Source organism: Trichoplusia ni, chromosome 7, assembly GCF_003590095.1.
Source record: "Trichoplusia ni isolate ovarian cell line Hi5 chromosome 7, tn1, whole genome shotgun sequence".
NCBI lineage: Eukaryota > Metazoa > Arthropoda > Insecta > Lepidoptera > Noctuidae > Trichoplusia > Trichoplusia ni.
Genome location: NC_039484.1, coordinates 12,974,738 through 12,992,409, shown reverse-complemented (window position 1 = coordinate 12,992,409; position 17,672 = coordinate 12,974,738). Strand labels below are relative to the sequence as shown.

The 17,672-nt window shown below is 33.2% G+C and overlaps 1 protein-coding gene across 7 annotated transcripts in view; it reads right to left on the bottom strand.

Annotated features, from left to right (window-relative positions):
- Positions 1-17,672, bottom strand: part of LOC113495707 (protein AF-17-like) — a 42,655-nt gene that overhangs the window by 12,882 nt on the left and 12,101 nt on the right. For 3 of the 7 annotated variants that reach the window (XM_026874597.1, XM_026874595.1, XM_026874599.1), the window contains exon 1: positions 598-1,266. The gene's annotated coding sequence lies outside the window, so the exon portion shown is untranslated. Of the gene's footprint in view, positions 1-503; positions 1,271-3,132; positions 3,407-5,468; positions 5,564-17,672 lie in introns of those variants that run through there. The other 4 variants (XM_026874594.1, XM_026874593.1, XM_026874592.1 and 1 more) reach the window with 4 other exon arrangements.

The following is a 17,672-nucleotide window of genomic DNA, read 5'->3' as shown; positions in this document are numbered from 1 at the left end:
TTACTTATTGTTATTAAGCAGTTCTATATATATATACTATCTTCCATTTATTAATACAATATAGTACTATTTTAAGAAGCATAATCAAATACGACCAGGCTATATTATACTGGCAAAACCTAGTATCTAAATTTATTTGTTTTACACATGGCATATGTAGTAAAATTATGTTCACAAGGTACAAAAACCATTTTAAGATAATTATTGTTTGGCCGATTGTACATAAATTCTAATTTACAATAGGAATGAGGAATTATTCTATTGGGATAAAAAATTGCAGAGCAACTCATTTCTTTCGGCACAACGATTTCACTAGTGACGATTACGGCTAAGTGTTACTTGTTGTTTAGAATGTTTAGTACCTAATATGTGACAATATTAAAAAGCAATAACGCTACGCAAAGCGAGAGCTAATACAATTTGAAGTGTAAACGCGATGGAGAATGCTGTGAATATTATATGGAAATGAATAACTTACAGCTTCCATCTATAGTTATATTTACCACAAGAAAAAATATCCGTTCATTGATGGAGAAATTTCCGGCAATAATTCTTTAACTCATCTTTAATTTAAACTGATATCTTTTATCACCTCACCTGTGCCTAGCAAGAACGATAAAATGAAGTTTAATTACACACAATCTAAACTCGTTAAGTGATTTATATTAAAACCGGCCGAAACAAGTTTAGTATTTGGATGTGAACTGCAATTTAGTAATAATTTCACTAGTGTATTAATATCTCTTCAGCAACCACTAACTCAATAATGTTACACCGAACACTGGCTGCCATTAGCTATAGCACAAGCAAAAGCCATGTTGAATTTTGTTTGGAGTGCATAGCATTCAATTCTGACTTTTTGATAACTTAAGCATTGCAGTGATAGAAAAAGACAACAATACACTGGTGCTACAAGCGAGACCAAGCCCGATATAAGATTTTATGTTTCAAACCTCATTTAAATGATACTGGAGCGCATCGTTTATCAAAGTTCACTTAAGGGGCAGTCTATTTTCAGTGCTACAGGTACCATATTTTAGCCATTTGCTAGGGTTGGTAAACTGTAAAAAGTATAGAAACAAAACCACGCTTTCAGTGCGCGCGCATCTTCATTATTGATTTTGACGTTCGTGCCTCGAGGCCCGTTATCAGAGCTTGAAACACGACTAAAGTATTTATTTAATATATGGCGAAAAATGAAAACGTAATACATAACATAGATTAGGTTTTAAAATGTTTCGTCTTTTTTATACTTGTTCTTAAAAAAATCGCTACCTACCGCTATCGTATAGGTTTTCAATATTTGTTTTTTTTTTATCACGGGTATTTTACATCGTTAAAGTAAAACTAAATTTTAAAAAAATAATTGATTTTAATTAATTACATAAAATTATTTTCTTTTCTTATTTCATAAACTGATTTACAATTTTGTTATTTTATACTTGTGTTTTATTGCAAGTTTAGAATTATGCAGATAATTAAGTTCAAGCGAGATTTTGAACATAATACAACAAGTGTTTAGATAATGCTCTGTCAAAAACTCGGTTGCTAGGGGCAACCGATTGATTACAAACCACTAACCAGACCGATGATACGTCGGGCAGGGCAAAAGCAAAACTTAGTTTTAAAACATTTTTTAACGTCCGGAAAGCAATTTTTGATTACGTCCTTTAAAATAAGGAGTGGTCTGTAGTATTCTCAAATAATTACTGAAATGCACAAAAGATATGTTATTTAATGTTTCATAAATATTTCATTCAAAAACCAACCGGTCATGTCCACATTATAATTACATCAATCTGTGTGTTTGGTTAAATTTCCGAGAGTTCTCGGTAGTTGGAATTACAATGTAGGTGACCTGAATAAAATATTCTAGATTAAAGCAATCAATAATTGCATCCATGACTTGTAAAGGACAGCTCTTCTCTTTGATACGTTAAGTATTAATTATACGCAAACTTTAGAAAACTATTCCAACATGAAATAAAAAGGAATTAAAATATAGGAGATATAAACACTCATGTGTGAAAACCAAAATGTCACTATTTAAAACAGACGTCATTTTCCCGGGCTATTTTGGCATTGTTGATATAATGGTGGTTTAATGTTATTTTAATTCCTGTTTGTTTATTGAGTAACAAAGCTTATGGTTATGAATATTAGTGGTTATCTTTATATCATTAAATTAAATACATGGTTATCTTGCTAATTTATCTTTACAGTTTTTTGTTCCAAAAACATAATGTTTCTGGATAAACTTAAGGTTTTACTTAACGATTTGTTGATCATGTATCCTGTGCGATATTAGGAATATTTTTAATATTATGATAGTCAATTTATTCCGTAACTGTTTTAATTAAAAAATAAAAATAAAACTTGTAATAGAATTAGAATCTTGTAGCATAGTGTCGCTTTAATCGCTTAGATCTAGTTGGCTAATAAAATCTATACATGAAAAATAATAAGTAGTAGGTAGGCTTCAAAGCAGAACGGAAACATGAATGTTACACAAAAATAAATAAATAAACCGTTGTTAAAGAAATAAAACTTTATCTTTTAGGTAATGGCAACATCACGTGCTTTGCCGGATGCAGCGTGATATCGTGTGTATTTTAGCAAAAGTGACTTCTTATTCAAATACATTAATCAGAATTCAAAATTTAGTTTGTTCTAATGTGCGTAAAGTATAATAAAAAAAAGAATGTTCAATATTTTACAAGCGGTTTATTTTTTAAAATTAATATGGCGGGATGTTCCCATTTACTCTTTATCAAACTAGATGTCGCTAGCAGCTTGCTAGCTCTTACGAAAAGATAAAAAGCTTAAGTTAAAGTTGTAAAACAAACATTTTAATCATTTTATTCAAAAATTAATTTCGGCATTGTAAGCAGAGGTGTAACTAGTGTTTTAAAAACGGTGGTCCATGTTTGATGAACCTGATTACTATAATATTTTCTTAATAAAGACTTATTCAATGGCGAAAACGTAGGTGTAACGTATAAAACGAACTTTGATAAAATTTATTTCAGCGTTCAAATGAACAATAAACAACCAACAAACATTTTGTTAAATAATAATTAATTAAAGTTAAATTTGACGCATAAGTTATAAAACAATTAATATGCAACTTACCTCGAAAAATAGAAGCCGATGCGATTAGTGAGTTCACTTCACAATGAAGTCTCCTAATTATTGTTTAGTTCCTATTGAATATGAAAATAAGTGGGTACTTACCAATTTGCTTAGAAATTACCGATATTTCTTTAAATTCACTTTCACTTTTACACGAATACTTATCCGATTTTTGATAGACAGAAAATTTAATGAATTTTATAATTATACTCACCGCGTGGGCTAGACTTCATCTTGACCTTTTTTTGGGAGCTGGAGGCCCAGGCACGAGAAACTAATGAAAAGAAGGATACTTTTTAATTTGGAGGCCGGGAGTTCAATTCCCATCCAGGACAAAAGGGATGATGACAATTTTTTTTTGCAGTGTCCATCTTGTAGTTTTTTGTATAATAATGGATACGTATTTTTTAATTTATCCCGCAAACATAAATTGACCAAATTACAGTGAATGAAACTTACGCGTGAAGTCACGATTGAGTATAAATTTTACTCTATCGTTACGTCACAAGCCTCCTCTTCTAAACTTTAAAGCAGTTTATCTTTGTCAATTCTAGTTTTTCTGAAAAAGAAAAAAATATGTGTCTCATACGTTTCAGTTATCTACCAGATGGACTAATGAGATTTTTCTTTTTATACCTACCCAGTCATCATCCCTAATGTCTGTGTAGAGCACGATCATTTATTGTGTGCCTGGGTCATCTGGGTGTAATTTATCTATAATAATGTATGTATTTAGGTATTTAGAACAACATAATTATAATGTATATAAGTATGTTTATCAGTTTTCGAGTACTCATAATACAAGCTTTGCTTAGTTTGTGACTAGATGGCGTTGCGTTGTGTGAAAGTTGTAGAATACTAAAGCGACGAATCGATCGAGATAAAAAAAAATAAGAATAAAATTCAATATAAAAATTAATAACGTTCTTGTTCCTTCTTAATTTAAGAACCTTAAACATAAACAATTGATTAATTCACAAATAAAAAATATGTTAAATGTAATATGTAAATGTAGTATCAAAATTTCTCGTAATTCTTTTTTTAAATATCTGTCTAGATCTATCTATCTACACAATGTTGCAAGGTAGCAAAACATGATTAAACTAATAACAATGTATTTGATATATTGTAGTTAAAATAAGGTAGATTGATAAATATTTTTTACATACCGTCATTTACTTTATAAATTATATATGGTATTTTTCCATAGTCTATTACTAAAGGAGAAGTTACTATATGTAGGTACTATTCGCAAGACGTACATGATGAGTGAGCAGTGGATACATACTGGCTGAATACAATACCGGTCAAACAAGCCAACTTTGCCAATCAAGGTATCTTTGCTCCAAAAGCAATTTATAAGCAAATCCTCTAATATAAGAAACAATTTTAGTTTTATGGCAATATTTATTATTTGGGTGGAAAGTTGATTATAAATGTACCATAAAACTAAAATTAATTCTTATGTAAGAGGATTTGTTTATAAATTGCTTTCGGGGCAAAGATACCTTGATTGGCAAAGTTGGCTTGTTTGACGGTATAATATATCCTGGGACAACTCACACACCGTCATCTGATCCCAAGCTAAGCAGAGCTTGAGTTATGGTAACCAGACAACTGATAAACTTACTTATATATTTCTAAATACATACATATTATAGATAAATTACACCCAGACACCAGAACAAATGATCATGCTCATCACACAACATATGTCCTGGGCGGGAATCGAAACCACGACCTCCCGTATAGCAGTCAGGGTTACTAACCACTAGACCAACTGGCCAGTCAAAAGGAAATTGAAAGGAGTACTCGTTAGATTTATTCATTCGAACAGTTTATTTAATTTGTTTGAAAAGTAGTTTTTTTGTGGATATACTTATTGATGGGCTTTGAACTGCAAGTCCTTAAGTTACAATTGAATCAAAACCAGCTCTCACTGGCGTTCGCTTTGATAACCTCAACGCTTTGAGTCGCAATTCGAGTATATTTTCAAACTTTCGGTTATTTTTACCATTTCAAAGCCTTTAAACTTCTCAACCAATATTCATCAAACTCTAGCTGTCTCGGACAACTATGTACTGCCTAACAGCCTGGTTGAAGTATAGTTTTTTTATGATAACAATACAGGCAAAAATGCGTTTTTAGAATCCTTTACTTATTTTATCACCGTTTAAACCTTCCCTGGACTTCCACGAATATTTCAAGACCATAAAATAAGCCAAATCGGTTTAGCAGATCTCGAGTTTTAGCGAGACTAACGATAAGCAATTCATTTTATACAGGTATAAAAAAAGAAGAAGAACATAAATAATAAAAAAGGTTTAATTAGTTACCACCGCCTCCTTCCTCGGCCGCAGCCGTCGCCGCGGTAGTTTCTTAGGCGGTCCCATCTTCTGATTGCTCGCGTTGTCTGCCATCACGCGGCCCCCTGAAATAAAAAAAGCTTATTCAGTACATGATGTAAAAGGCAAAGCGCAATGCATGACGGCTACACAGGTAGTTATTGGGATTATATTAAGTATAAAATATTACATCATCATTTTTTATTTTTCTCACCATTAGAAATGGATAAAAACGGCTAAATTGTTGGACATCATATAGAGACTGGTGTCTGTTATTAAACTGTATCCTAGACACAACTCCAGCCCTCCATAACAAATTTCTACGTTTAACTATAATAATTATTCTGTTACGTATCGTGATAAACTGATACATCACAATGTGTGATGTTACCAAAATTATTATCCAATTTCGACTTGTGTGTATTTTTATAGGGCTGTCAAAATGTATCCAACTGTAGAAAATCAGCGAAGTAGCTCCGAAATTTCTTTATAATTTTAAATTGTTTCTCACAATATTGTAGGTTGACCGTCACTTAAAGTAAAACTTTTGCAGTTACGGAAAGATTTTGTACGACAACTCTAGTTTTGTCGTATTTTTCAAGTCAACAGCAAAATATTTAAGATTTGTCAGGACGCCTGATTTTTGTTTAAGGAGGTGGGCTATGAGGTTGGCGTATTTAGAAGTCAAGAAGTATGCTTTTAAGGTTGATTGTAAGATGCAAAATACTTTTTTTAATAGGTAGGTGAAAGAATTGGGAGTCAAAGTTTGACAGTATCAGTAATCAAATAAAGTGGTACGAAATGCCTGTAAAAAAGAAATACTTATTGCGATAATCACTTGGGGTGACGCAAACACTAAAAATAACTTTTTAAGTCGGTTTTTAACAAGCTGATAGAACAAGACTAGTCTTTATGCAAATGTAGTTCTTGTTATTTTTTTTTATCTTTTATCAATGTATATGTATTCAGTAATTTAATAGAAAACATTCCGACAGAAACAGATTTTATTAGTATCTTTCAATTAAGATTTTTATTTATTGATACGATAAGTAATAATTAATTAGGAATATATATAACATTTTACTACTTATGTACGTATTACTGGTTCTTAATATGTAGGTACTCACTTGTATTCATAATGAAAAAACTCCACGCAACCGGGTCGAAAAAAGATTAAATGACTAGAAAAGACTAGATTTTCTCTTCTAATGAGACAGCTGAACCACGAAATCTATTTCGGAAATTTAAACAAATCTTTGACCACTTAAGTTTTTTATTTTTAAGGAATTGACTTATTGAAATTTAATTTAGAATTATTCTAAACACAGCACGACTTGAAATGACGAGTGCTGACTGAGTAATGGCCAATGCCAAGGGTGACATTTTTTAAGAAAACCACAATAATTGGCAATACCTACGGCTTCTCTTAAACTTATGAAGAAGCCGTAAATGGCTGTGTTTCAAAACAGCGAAACAACAGAGCCAGCTTTATTCAAAAAATTTGAAAGCTCCGTCCAAATTTTTTTAAATGCTATTCAAATGGGGTGGAGTGTAACCCTTTAAATAAAAGGGGTAGTCGTTGCTATTTTGTGGGTGAGATTGGTGGAATATCATTATTAGAGCGTTTCCTTGTAATAGTTGTAATGTAACATAGTGTGAATGCTTAGCTCTGCGTTTCGCAAAAAGTCCAGGGTTACAGGTACGTATACTTGTAAAACTTCCGACTTCAAAAAAGAGGAAGTTCTCTATTAATTTTTTAAGTTCTTTTCCTTAGGTACAGCTTTGGACTGGAGAACCGACACCAAAACTTTGTTCTTGTGACATGGAATAACTATCATTTGTTTCAGTAAAAAAAACAGAACTATTACTTTGTTTATTTGTTTGAACGCGCTAATCTCAGGAACTCAGGTCCAAATTGAAAAAATATTTTTGTGTTCAATAGGCCATTCACCGAGGAAGGCTTTAGGCTATAAACCATCACGCTGCGACTAATAGAAGCGAAGATACAATGGAAAATGTGAAAAAAACAGGGCATAACTTATAACTTCTACCCACGGGGACGAAGTCGCGGGCAACAGCTAGTGTCTAATATAATAAGAACTTGGATTACCACATTTCAAGGAAATATTTTTTCTTTGACTTTTTACTTCAAAATATAATGCATAATAAAAGCAACTCCCGCGCACAAGTATGCCCTTGACAAAAAATTACATCAATCAGCTTGTTGCAAAATTTTGGTAAAAACGAAACACGCAGGCGCCAGACGTTCGGTTTGTAAAAGGGTACTAAAACAGACAAGTATTGCTCTAGTTTATACTCACCATATTATTAACACTTAGCTCTACAGAATAGGAAACTTAGATTTGTAGGTATGCAGAAAGATATCGGTCTTCAAGTGCACGAAACCAGGGCCGGATTAACCATCTTGGGGCCCCTAGGTTTGTTTCGGGCCCTCCTTTTTCATACCACAGCAACGCAATTTTATATTTTTTACAATCCCCGTTTTTTTTTTCAATTTTTAATCGTGAGTGCTGTGCCCCTGCCCGTAGTGGGCCCCTAGGCACTGGCCTAAAGTTCCTAATGGATAATACGGCACTGCACGAAACTACTTAAATGCTGAAATAGTTAATAACTTCACAGTTTCCAACTAGGTAAGAAGGCGAGAATTAGTTGAAGCTGTAGTGGAAAGGTACATATACACGGTGATTTTTTAGTCGTGTTACAAAAGTAGCCCATTTCATGTATCCGACGTAAAATACCCCTATAATAGGCGCGATTATTATTTTTTTATCATCAACTAAGATAATAAGTACGAAGAAAAGTTTAACAAGAGAAATCGGAAATATACTCTTAAAAATGATTAAAACGCGGCGCCCGCGCCCGCGCTGTGTTTCTAAAAAACTACGAATTGCATCATAATATTGAATAAATATTGCATTTTAAATTTATTCAAATCTTAAAAATACCTATTTTTTTATCATGAACGTGTTTAAGTCATTGGATACATGAACTGGGATGCTTTTGTAAGACGACTAAAAAATCACGGTGTATAGTGAGCCAAGTAGTACTTAACTGTCGATCTAAGAATTTTCTTCTTTACATCACAAAATTTGCTTCGTCTGATGAGTGGAATTCAACAATTTTAGTTTAAACAAAATTATTAAAAGCGATACGATTTAAATGAAAGGTGGGTTTGTGATTATGTAGGAATATATTATTTTGTTATTTAAAAAATAGCTTTCAAAAGATTATAATTATTAATCTTACCCCGAAACATTAATGGTTAATATTTATCATACAACTACCAGATTAAGGGTAAAAGCTATACGAAACATTAACCACAGCAAAAATTAAAAGCATTTTTGGAAAGGATTATTAAAAATCGGAATGAGAGTGATTTTTCATGGCTGGAAATATTCTTAACAATGTTCTGCAAAATGGAAAATTATTAACTGTAAAAAATATTCTGATTGTTTTTTTTTCAGTGTTTATAAAAACCTGAGAGAAAAAGTCCTGAATCTTTATACTGGAAACCACAATTAGTGTTTTCTTTGTGCGTGCATTCGGTATATGTGCATGGTCAGAAAGATAGGTCAGTGCAAGGTTACAACGTTCGACGATGGCGTCATACTATTTTATTAGGCGCTTAATGCCCACTTTATAACTTGAGTATGTTTTGGGAGTAATAGCCTGTCCTTCAAATTCGCTATCAAACTTGTTCAGTAGCGATTCAAGGATGTGCACTATGACTAATAAGCACCTACGAGGTCATCTTTTAAAGTTGTGGATAAACACATCTAAAAGAAACCAATGAAGCATTTCTTGCCTAACAGAGTGGTTTAAGCATGAAAAAAATTACCTGAACGAGTTGTCAAGGGTCCTTTAATAAACAGCTTCAGAAACGGATTGGATAAGCAAGATATCTACAAGCTATTTGAATTCTGGCGACAGTTAATTAGCAGCTAGTGTGTTACACCAAATAATAATATTTTCTAGTTTTTGGTCAACAGCATTGCCTGTGGCGAAGTTTGAGAATAAATCCTCTCTTGAAGACAAACTATACCCATTCCTCATCTAATTTTCTATTTCCACCACATCTGCAAATGAATAGACTGGGTTGCATCGAGCTTCCTCATAGCAACAGGCAGCTTCACAACTGGTGACGGAACTTCATTGACGCGGCAGAGAAAGAATCCGTTTTAGAACAAGAAGAATGAGTTGGACATTATAGCCGTGAATGCTTCACGCATGGACAATATTATACATGCCTATTTCATTTGAGTTTCTCAGGGTAGGCAATGCAATCTTGTCCATATGAACTGCACGCTACTGAGAGACAGGAAATGTGCATCTAAAATTTGCAACAGTTTATCCCCTATCTATTTGATACAAAACATTTCTTTTCTAATACGTATTACTCACATAATTTTCTGGACCCAAGCGAGGCTTTGAGCGCTCATTCACGATGACTGGTAGACATGGACCTACATAATGTCCTAAGGTCGGCGGTAATAGACGGACGTGTAAATTGTCGTAATCATCGTGGTCAATTTTAGGTACAAGATCAGATTACGTTGTTATTCCATATAGGAACCCTAGAAATGTGTAACTTACAAAAAATGTGGACGATTCTAATTAACAAAAGAGTGTGTTGGTCATTTCACATCTTAAGACTGCCTTTCCACCAGATGTGCGAGAACCAACAGAATCGCTTTATATGCCTCGCCTCAGTCAGCACGGCTTGGTCCGGAACGGCTCAGCGGACATCCTCGTACGACAACATGTCCATTGCAGATCTCTGGTGGAAACGGTGTCTAAGTTCCGATCAAAAGGGATAGGGACTTAGGCGTTTCGATTCCCGCCCAGGACAAATGTTGTGTGATGAGCATGATCATTTGTTCTGGTGTCTGGGTGTAATTTATCTATAATATGTATGTGTTTAGAAATATATAAGTAAGTTTATCAGTTGTCTGGTTACCATAACACAAGCTCTGCTTAGCTTGGGATCAGATAACCATGTGTGAGGTGTAAAAAAAAGGATCGCCTATAAAGTCATATACTTGGTTATTTGATTTTTAATGTATTTTATGGTTTTAGGTAAGTATTAAACACATATCAAGCCGTTGCTAAAATAACTTATTAAAATGATATAGTATTGATATGGCTAGCTTCTGTTCTAGTTTTAGGATTCCGGACTCAGAGGGTAAAATCAGGTCTATATTACTAAGGAAACGCTGTCTGTCCGTACATCCGTCTGCCTCTCACTTGGCTATTAGCTAGACAAGTTATACAGTTGGCATTTTTGTTGCCGCTGTAACAACAAATACAAGATAAAAAAATGAGGTTAAGCAACGGTTGGAACGGTTATTAATGTTAAGGTTGGCAAATTTAATTCGCAAATTGATGTTTCTCTAGTTTTATACATATATATATATATATGGTTGTGTGTGTGCAGTTTTTGGAATATTTTATTTTAAAGTGACAACTTTTACCCAAATCTTCACATTTGTTATATCTAATCTAAATAATAATCATTGTATAATTTTAAATCTATCATTGTTTAATTCATATGAACTACATTCAGTTTATGTGTAATATTTTATTTTATAATGCAAAGTTAGCGCTATTAAGTTGTTTATATCGTGAATGCTGCGTTTGCCTATAAGTAATTGATGCATTGCAATTCCGCTTCAAGCCTGTTAATTATGTTTCAATTATGTGTAGGTAAACAATGCCACTGTTGTTGACCTAATAAGAATGAATAAACGAAGTAATATTATAAAAAAATGGCCGAGTGGTAACGGTCACCCAAACCCACTGTGAGCGACGTGTCGCGTGTTCGATCCCCGTGTAGGACTGTGACTTAAGAATTATTGTTATAAGTTGGGGTTTCTTGTGCATTTAACCTGAACGTTTGTAATACTCCCGTGAGTGCGGGAATAGTAGGTACTTTTTTAATCATATTCCCGATACGGAAAGAGACTAGCAGTGGTAAATATATAGTTAGTTTTTTATATTATATAACATTTTGATCCAGATTATCATCAAAATCTAACCTATCATTCATTTCCGAATAAGAACCATAACACTATGACGATGTCAAGAATGCTAATTCGGAATTTTCTTCGTCTACAGATATCTACGTAATTATGACAAAACCTTTGTAATCAGGTCTAACGCTAACCCGTAGATAGTGCTTACATCAAGATTATTATTGTAAATAATCACAGTCATGAAGTGGTTTACCCGCTCTTAAACTATAAACACTTACCTAATGTATGTATGTATGGTGCGTGATGTGACTCGATCAATCAAAAAGGCCCGAGATAAAAGAGGTTATTTTAGGATTAACTGATAATACGCCTCAATTGACTTGACTAAATGAAATTTGTAAGACGCAGCGACTCGTGTTATGTGGAAAATTGAATGATGATACACTAAAGTACGTACTCTAGTGTTAAGAATCAATGGGTTTATTAAGACCTGGGTATTATTTTGAATGTTGGTTTTGTGCTTGGAAACTAAGTAACAACTTCACACATCATCTCCACATTAAAAGGTTAAGTTTCGTTTGAGAATTGAAAGGTTCGCCTGAAGATTCCATGAACTAAAAAATAGTTTATAAATATCATACTAGCTGTGTGTAGTTTTTTAGCTAGCATTCCTACCAAACCAACAGCCAGTTAGTATAAAATTCAAGAAGGTAAGTTAAAAAAAGGTTTTAATAATTTAGATACTTGATATAAACGTGGTTGGAGAAAAATTAATGCCTTCAAAAATTGGGCACCCGGCGACAAAACGTTTCTCAATCACAATTAATCTAAAAAGGTTTTTATAAATGTTTCAAAACACGTGGCGTCACGTTGAGGAAAAACCAATTTGTGTTATGTTTGAAGGGTTGGCAAGGCACCTTGACTACCAATGCTACTTTTCTAATCCCTTTGAACTTGTCGGGAGAAAACTTTAAAACTGTTTCGCAAACGATAAGAAATGTCAAATTTATCCAAAGATTTTTACTATTAGGTGTTGCGAAAGAGGTAATGGAAGCCAGCAATTTAGTTCGATTATATTTTTTAGTTTTAAGACTAAAAGCAACAGTGGAATTCATCTATACCCGTACTAGAACAATACCGAGGCAATTCGGATTGGAACGTGCCCAAAGAGCAATCCTCAAAGTTGGCTGGTACCTGCCTTATCAATTTCCTACCACGGAACTTTATAAAATCTGCAATGTGCTATCCATTCGAAAACTGTTCATATTAAATTTAATCCTAACAGTCCACTCTCGCAGTTCCTATAACCCAGAAAAGTTTAAATCCTTGAGACGAAAGCATACAGTCTATACATCCATCCCTTCACATTCGAGGCTAGCTCAGCGTTTCTATAATTTCCTTGGTCCCTATGTTTACAACAGAGTAAACAAAATTTTACATATGTACGAAATGGCTAAATATAAATGTAAAACAACAGTAAGGAACTGGCTCCTTGATTTGGACTATGAAGAAGCAGAAAGTATCATCCAAATCATAAAGTAACTTTAATCAAATTCATTATAATTACTAACATACACACACACACACATACATTACACACAATTCAATAATAAAAAAAATAATATATCATTTTACCTTTACACTCCACATAACATTTCACAAATCTCTCCCGCTAATAATGTTATATTATACATATAAGACTCATGTTTATGTGCCGCAAAATGTGATCATGTCTAAGGGTGAGCCTGGAGATCTGTCATACAGGTCTTGAACCTAGTTCAGACTCCAGCTCTCACAAAGGTTTTAGTCTATGGCAAATATTATAAATAGACTTGTGTTTAATGTACCTTTATGAGAGAAATAAATAAATATTATTATATTATAATTCAGCATATTTTTACCTTTTTTTATGGAACAAAATCACTATTTAAAGATTTATTCTACCTGGTACACGCATGGGCATTCTTTAACCATCTTACATAACTCATTGTACAAATCCTCTACCCAGAAACGTCACAAATCTGCGTTACAATTCTGACGTTCATACAATGAAGAAGAACAACCAAGACCTCACGCAAACCCTAAACGATTGTTTATTATTTATTTATATAATTTCCAAGTAAAAGTAAGGCCATTGTATGCTTGCGCAACTCGGTTTGTCAGGGAATAGGTCCTCATCCCCTAACTTTCTCTGGTGACGTCAAACGCTGGAGGCAGACAGTGCGACGCCGGCGCCATCGATCCCAGCCCATTCAGTGCCAGGGATGACGCCCCCAATATCCATAGTTTCTCAACTGACCTTTAAACGAGATCTCATTGTCTCAAATGTGTTTTCACAATGGTTTAACAGATATTCAGTTTTTACAAAAGGTGTCTACATCCTACGTATTACGTATTTCATTTGTTTTTCTCTTTTATTCAGGATTAATACATGTGTTAATTAACATTCAAAATCATACTGTGTATTTTGATTCGGAGAACAAACAGACAAATGTGCATCGAAATATGAGCTGAGCTTTCAGCTTTCAGCTTTCAGGATTTCAATTCATAATTCTCCTCTTTGTAAAATACTGGAAAATATAAATGCGCGATGTTCTATGAAACAGGATACATTTATGGTTTGAATCCTTTTTGTTTTTGCTTCATGTTTTATTTCCCTTTGACGTTAAATAAAATAACGAAAATATTAAGTTTCCCGTTTATCATAGCGTAAAAGTAAATCCTGGCTTTTTGCAGATTTAGGTAGGTAAATAAATATCAAGCTTATCAAACATGGTCAAACTAATGTTCCATCCTAGTCAGGAAAGAGAATATGAAAACTGAAGGTCTCAAAGACAAATTTGCAAACAAAATTGGCCACCCCTTACCTTACCTACTCTCTTTTTAGGTGTTTAAGCGGCTTCAGAAATGCATCATCTACAAAAGACCTATAACGGCTCATGAGAGACAGGTGGATGAACGGACAGACAGCATTGATTTCCGTTTGACCCAAACCCAGCAATTCCTAAATTGGACCTGACCTTTGTTTTAAAGATCTTTGGTTCCTTATTCATCGGCCTTTGTACCCATATAGCGGAATCTGGACCCTGATGTCACAAATATTGTATCGTATCTCATTGTATCTACGAAAATATAAAATTGAAGTCAACAACAACAACTGCAAACAACAGAAGATCGTTATAAGAGTAAGATTAAATATAAAGGTTGTTTCAAAAATATTTTTTTAAACAACCGCGTTGCAATTTTTTCAGAATTGAGTAACATCCATATTGTACGAATAGTCTAAATGAAGCCATTAAAGAATAAATTATTTTACCTATTGTTATTTTTTAACAGGTTATAAGAAAGGGTAAAAGTTTACACACAGTGTACAATCGATGACAAAAGAGTGTTTCCAAATATCTTTTTAAATGTTATTTCTCATTTATGGTTTTAGACCTTTTAACATGACTTTATAGGAGCCACAGAAGATAGAAAAATATCATATAACAAAGGTGAAAAAATAATATTATAATTGACACATAATAATAAAAAATAGGATCCAAAGCATGTAATTGAGTAAGTAGATGTGAAAACTGATTATAGAAATGTAATCATAGATAAGAAAAAAAAAGTATCTAAAACAAATACTGATTTTAAAATGATTACAATTGCAAAATTTGCAATAAAAATCACAATGTTTTGTTCTACACGATACGGCACGTTTTGATGATTTGCCTATTCGTAAGCACGTTTTGCATCAAACCATGTAACTAGTGTCTTTTTACTGGCGCACTCCTGAGCAAAGGAATTTTACTGATATCAAATGAACTGATTAAGCCATTTTTCCAATCTATATTTGACCTTTTCCACAATATTTGCTTTTTCTATTAGACATAGATTACAGTTTATTACAATCAGCCAGTTGTAGATAAAGATAATTTTGTTCTTAGCTTCAATATTAGCTACGCATGCGATAAATATGCACCCAGCCTTCTGAGCACGTTTCTCGACTTTGGCAGGGATGAAGATGTCTTTTTTGACGCTTTACGCGATCAGGCTCTATAAATTATCTATATCTATTGTTTATTTTGTATTGATATTAAGACTAATATAGATTTAGAAATGTTAGTATTAAATTTAGTAATAAAAATTCCGTCTCTGCAGTCATGAGAAAAACGCATTTCTTGTCGTGAACTTGATAAAAAAGAATATCTTGGTTCAACATACGCACCATAACTATTAATTAATCTGTGATTCGTACATAGGTTGGACGTCACAGTCCTATTTTTGAATACTTGTATATTTATTTGTAAATAACACAGTCTCTAAAAGTAAAGGAAAAGTTTTTTTTTGTCCAAAATAAATTTATAACTATCCACCTTTTCCCCATCCAAGTAAATCGAAAAGATATTACGCACTTAGGCCAGTGCTTTTTAAAATCCTTGCATCACTGACTTCATATTATCAATTAAGATACAACGCGTTCCTATCATTGGACTTAAAATGCTGTATCTTATATTATTAACACTAAAGTGTATAAACATTTATTAATTTATTTAATTTTGATTTCGTGTTCGACTGTACTCGTATTTCTACGTAAGCCTTTCTAACGGTGTCGAAATAAGGGAAGTCGTTTTTCGAAATTCAGAAATAAAATTAATAAAAAAGTTGTGAAATTTTGTTTAGGGTACCGAGTTCCATTAAGAAATCGGTGAGCTTCACTGCTGTATTATTTTTTTAAGTTTTAGACAAATATATCCTGCTGATAAAAGTTATCTAAATAAAGTGTAGAGGTGTATGGCTCCTCTCGCCTTGTTTTGATGGTTTATTTCAATTGAATCATGTGTACGTCAAACAGTCGACATAATATAGATTCGTTGATAAGGCTGGGGTGTAGGTATAATGAATTGCTAGGCATTGCCTGGCACCGACTAAATGTGAAAGACGTTGTGCGGCCGATCAGGTAACCTCCGAGAAGGTAGCCTTCTATGAGGATTAAAAAATTAACTACGTGATTCGTTTAAGTAACCGCCATAACAAAGGTCTTTTTTTTTCTATAATTTTTCACTAACATAAGTATAGCACTTAAAGAGGATTTATCAATAAATACTTAAAGGTTACAACTATTGCACCAAGACTTAATGTCTTGAGGTGGAACCACTGTAATATAGAGTCTTAAATGTGATGGTATTTGCACTGTTACGGTGCACTTAATATACCCATATTCTGAGACTACATGTACGTACTTGGACGCCATTTTGTAACGGCAATTTCGAATCGATATTCATAAAAAAAAAAACATGAAACTTCGAATACTCCCGATCAATAAAAGTTTCAAACAAAAAAAAACAAATTGATGTCAAAGACAGACCCAGACAGATACGCAGACAAATTTTAAACTGGTAACCCTCAGTCAATTGGCGTTGGCGCTTAAAAATGAAGGACAAAACAAATTAATCACACATATGCGACGTATGCAAGGCAATGGTATATCTAGACTGATTTAAAAAAAAACAATAGGCTTTTCTTGCATATGGTAAATATGTTTTCTCTATCTAATACAAACATCAGAACTCCTTGCATTCTTTGCCTTCGTGGGATAAGTTAAGTTAAAGACAATCTTTAAAGCAACATTTTCTCATACAATTTATTATATTTATTGTTTTTCGACTATCAGAAATATATACGTCTTTTTACAATTATAAACCTGAATATACTTACGCTTTTTTACAATTGTCAGTGTCATCGAATATTTGTTACTCTTTTGGATGTCCATTTTTGGAGTACTAACTACACTGACTGATACATCAGTCAATATTATTTGTACGGAACCGAACATGTGTACAGACTAGCATTTATACGGCTTATTAGGGAAAATAAATGTTTAAAAACTTCAGTTTCTGTCGGGATACGGACTGCGCAGGGCAAACCTCCATGAGATTGCCCTTATAACACCCGTGCCTCAACATTTGTTTTTAATTATAAACCTTGTGATATATTGTTTTAAATGCTGAGCAATTTATTAAAGGCCGTTGAAGGTGACCATTAACCGTATTAGGCGTGATGATGAGGCAGATTTTTTCTCTTTGTTCTCATAATGTCGCGTCTTCATTAAATAAGAAAAACTGATCAAAATCTATTGTTAAAATAAACGTTGCTTGACATGTGATGGACCTACTTAGGTTTCCTTGGACACAAGAAAAATTAGAACTTTTTTTTA